The sequence below is a fragment of the Myotis brandtii genome, unplaced genomic scaffold (genome assembly GCF_000412655.1).
Source record: "Myotis brandtii unplaced genomic scaffold, ASM41265v1 scaffold199, whole genome shotgun sequence".
Classification (NCBI taxonomy): domain Eukaryota; kingdom Metazoa; phylum Chordata; class Mammalia; order Chiroptera; family Vespertilionidae; genus Myotis; species Myotis brandtii.
The window spans coordinates 599,872-604,770 of NW_005357414.1; the positions used below are offsets into that span (position 1 = coordinate 599,872).

Below are 4,899 nucleotides of genomic sequence, written 5' to 3' on the forward strand. Positions count from 1 at the left end.
ATACACAGAGTGGCCAGATTATTATGACCACCTGACGTTTGTAGGCAAATTAGCTATAATTTCGCGCTGAAGTTGCTAGAGGGCCAGATCATTATAAATGTCTGAATAGCACAACATACCTAAGTATCATTGCTGATCAAGTTCATCCTATCATGTTGATGGCATATCCCAATGAAGATGGCTTCTTCCAATAAGACAATTCGCCATGTCACAGTGCTCATATTGTGCAGGAGGGTTTCAAGAACATGAGGGAGACTTTACCTTGCTTAGGTGGCCCCCACAATCACCAGATTTCAATCCAATTGAGCATTTGTGGGACGAAGTTAAAAGAGCCATCAGGCAGCTAGCTGGTTCCACAACCATCATATCTCACAGAACTGGACAGTGCTATTCATCAGGTATGGTGTCAGATTCCTCGCATCACCTTTCAACATCTCGTGGAGTCAATGCCAAGAAGAATCGCCACAGTATTGAAGGCAAAAGGTGGCGCAACCAAGTACTGATGGGGTGGTCATAATAATCTGGCCACTCAATGTATATGGCTAAGTGTCCATCCGACCATCTGACTGGTAGCTATGACATGCACTGACCACTGGAGGGCAGATGCTCAAGGAAGGAGCTGTCATGATGCTCACTGGCCATTTAAAAAGAAATGGCACCGCGGACCTGGTGCCTACAAACCAACACTTGGCTTCCCCCATGTGGGACACAGGCCCCACCACCACCCCGGAGTGACACCCAACCAAATCGCAGCCAACATTGCCAAGATCCCATGGTGCAAAATGCAGCCCACAGCCCAGCCCAGCCAAGCCCAGAAACAGTCACTGTGAGCACTGGGTAATGACGTCATGTAGCAACTCCTGGCTTTCTCTCCCTAGCAACTACCTTCCTTGGAGTTTCTTCAGCCCAGGAACCTGACTTGCTTTATAGCCAGGTGCAAACATTTTCCACTTTAACCAAATGTTTGTGAAGCATTTTCACGTGCCTCATCTCATTTGATCCTCACAGAAGTCCTGGAGTAGGTAGATAGGAGACTCGGTAGAATCCTATTTTCTTTTCATTAGCGGGAAAATGGAGATTTAGAAAGTTTAGAAACTTGGACCTGACTGTAAAGAAGTAAAAAATCGGTAGAATTTGAAAATGACTTCAGGTTTTCTCACTGCACACAATATAGTCAAACACTGCTACAGTTAAATATGTTACCTTTTGTTCTCCCTGTGTGATCTGCAATAATAATCTGCTTCATGTTGAATCTACTGCTGTGTTGCTGACAAATACCAGAAAGAGGAGTTGGGGTGCTTCACTGGGCTGGAAAAAGTTTAACTAAATCAGAAAGCAGGTCTAATTAAGCAGGTTTATTCTATATATATAAAAGGCTAAGTTGACTCGAATATGCACAATACATATAAAGCTCTTGCTGGCACCAATCGCACCTGTGTGTTTCAATCTGTCATTGTTGATCGTGAATTTGATTGACATTTCTATTATAGAGAAAGGGCGAATAGCAATATTAAAATGTTACTTCTAATTAATTTCTTTTCAATGTGCTTGAATCTGTGTACCAGAACACTAGTAAATATATGAAAACTATTCAACCTCACCTAGTAATAAAATATATAAAAATGAAGCAAGTCAGATAAAAATTTTGTGCATTAAATAATCATTTTTTTTAAAAAAATTAGTGGACTTAATGCTGACAAGAAATGTCCTATTGCCACTCTTATACATGGCTAGTAGAAATTAAACAAGCTTTCTGTAAAGGAATTTGGAAATAAGTTTATTAAGCCTATATGTTTAGGCCCTTTGACACATAGTGGTTTGCTTTGGGCCTGTGTGAAGAAGCAGCTATGGTCTGGGTCACATATATACTTACTCAATAGCCACTCAGCATACTGCCTTGGACAGGAAAATTTAGCCTCTTGTCTATTTATGTCTCACCTGGACTCTGGTCTCTGTTCAGTGCCACATCCTTCAGCAAGCTCCTTGCACCAAGTATGCATTCAAGGAATGGATGCTTAGAGATTAATGAGCTGATGGAAACGGTGATATCCAATACAGATAATAAGAATGGGCTTTGGTAAGGTTCTTCCACTGACTAGACATTTGGCCTTGAGGAGTTTACTTACCTCTCTGTTTATTTACTTACATCTGACCTGTAATTTGGGGCTGGTTTCATTCACCTCTTAAGATGACTTTGGAGAGAGGCTATTGATCTTGAGAAAGCTATTTAACTTCTCTCAGAACTTCAATTTGCTCATATACTTAATAGTTCCCTCACAGGGTTGAAGTTAAAATGGAATTAGATACTGCTTGTAAAAAAAACTTAGCACTGTGCTCAACACAGAGTAAAAATAATAATAAGTGAGGGAGACTAAAACATAATATCTTACAGTTGCACAGCATTTAAAATTCTATTTTGAAAGCATTTTGTATTTTTTTCTTTTTTCACTAAGAAAGCCTGAAAATATCTAGCTACTAATGTCTCACAGCCATGACCACAACCTCTGCCTACTGGCACACCAAACCACTTCCAATCAGCTCTCATGACAGGCGCCATTCAGTCTCCAGCATGGTGTCAGTTATCCACAGTAAAGAACAATATAGGTGGTTTGGGAAATTCAGTCAACTGTGTACAACTCCCTCTTGACATTGCAGTGGCTATATAATGGTGAATAAACTGGACTTAGAGATCTGGGCAAGTCCCTGTAGAGTGCAGGAGTTAAAACAAAAAGCAGAATCTGACCCTGCATTAGCATAGAACTGAATGCCTTTCAGGATGCTTTCCTGACATCTCAGTTGAGCCTCCCAACAAGGCCATGAGGTCAGCAGGGCAACTGTCATTGAAAAGATAAGGAAATGAAGCTCAGAAGACAGCCTTACCTAAAGTCATATGATTTGTTAATAGCAGAGGTGAAAGGAAAACCTAGGTCTCTTCGGTAGTCTAGAGTTCTTTCTACTATACTACAGGTTCCATACAGCTGTCAAGGTCAATTTCAAGGAAGTGCAGTATCTCAGACAGGATGCAGAGGTTGTTCTTGGAAAAACAGTAGATTACTGGTGACAGCAAGCACACCCTTTGGCCTCTTTGCAATGTACTTGCCCTGACCTGGAAAATTACCAAAAGATGGAAACAGCAGCGTCCATGGAGTAATAAAAGAGGTTTTCTAAAAGATCAACCAAAGAAGCCTATGTAAAATTGGATTTCATACATTGTTGGAAATGGGAGAGTGGAGGAGTAATGACCATATGATCATGGAAGCATTTGGCCACAATCTCTTGCTTATAGAAGGTGACCTCCATTTTTACTTTCAGGATCATATTTGGACAATCTCTTGGCTTCAAAATAATCTATCTGTCATCTATTATCTATCTATCTATCTATCTATCTATCTATCTATCTATCTATCTATCATCTATCTATCTAAATCTATTCTTCTCTGTTAATATTTTAGCTTTCTGAGTAGGTTACTGTGACCATCTCCCAGAAAATAGGTTATCCTTCAATTTTACTCTCTAGCAGTTACTAGTTTTCTCATAGAGAAAATATAGAAAGAAAGTATAGAATGTATGTACTTGCATGTGTGTTTGTGTGTGAGTGTATGTGTATGCAAGGGAAGGGGAGAAGAAAGCTTGAAATCTAGAGAAAGAGTACCCAGCTCTGCTGGGGTGATGACACTAGAATGGCCTAAGGGATGAGACTGTGTAATTCTTTTTCAAGAGTATATGAAATTATACCCCCCTGACATGATTGCAAAATAATAATAATAATAATAATAATAATAATATCACATTTATTGATATCTTATTATGTGCCAATTACCCTGATAAATGTTTTATAATCATTATTTTATTTATATCTTACAGTTCTGTGAGGTAGGAATTATTATCATTCCCATTTTGCAGATGAACAAATGGGTGTTTAGAGTCATTAAGTAGCTAGACCAAGGTCACAGAATTAATGTCACAGCTCAGACTTAAACCAAGCAACCAGCTCAACATCCTATGACTTAAACATTGCACTCCATTCTCCTGAATGGATGCAGGTAGATGGACCCTTAACCCCCACCCCATAAAACAATATTTACTAAAAGTTCCTCAGAATATTTTTTACTTTTTTTCATCCTTATAATGGCTATTATGTGTCCCCATCCTATAGTAAGTGAAAGTTAGGAAAGAGAAGTAAGGAAATTGTCCAAGGTTCCCCAGCTAGCCAACAACAGAGGCAGAATTAGAAGAGATTATTCCTCATATTGCAATATATAAATACTAGAGGCCTGGTGCACAAAAATTTGTGCACTCGGGGGGCGGGGGGGTCCCTCAACCTGGCATGTGCCCTCTCACAGTCTGGGACCCCTCAGGGATGACCACCTGGCTTAGGCCTGCTCCCCGGGGGATTGGGCCTAAGATGGCAGTCAGACATCCCTCTGGCAGCCCGGGAGCCCTCAGGGGATGTCCACTTACCAGCAGGGAGCAGGCCTAAGCTGCAGTCAGACATCCTTAACACTGCTGAGTAGGCGGGAGAGGCTCCCACCACCGCTGCTGTACTGGCAGCCGGCAGCTTGGCTTGTGACTGAGCAGAGCTCCCCCTGTGGGAGCGCACTGACCACCAGAGGCCAGCTCCTGCATTGAGAGTCTGCCCCCTGGTGGTCAGTGTATGTCATAGTGACCAGTCATTCCCAGTCGTTCTGCTGTTAGGGTCAATTTGCATATTATCCTTTTATTATATAGGATAGAGGCCTGGTGCATGGGTGGGGGCTGGCTGGTTTTCCCTGAAGGGTGTCCTGGATCAGGGTGGGGGTCCTGCTGGGGTGCCTGGCCAGCCTGGATGAGGGGCTGATGGCTGTTTGCAGGCTGGCCAAGCCCCCCAGTGGGGACCCTCACCCCATGAGGGTGTGGCCA

At 42.0% G+C, this 4,899-nt stretch overlaps 1 protein-coding gene across 3 annotated transcripts in view; it reads right to left on the reverse strand.

Annotated features, from left to right (window-relative positions):
- PAK3 (p21 protein (Cdc42/Rac)-activated kinase 3) overlaps positions 1–4,899 on the reverse strand; it is a 397,698-nt gene that overhangs the window by 247,287 nt on the left and 145,512 nt on the right. The gene's annotated exons all lie outside the window — the stretch shown is intronic.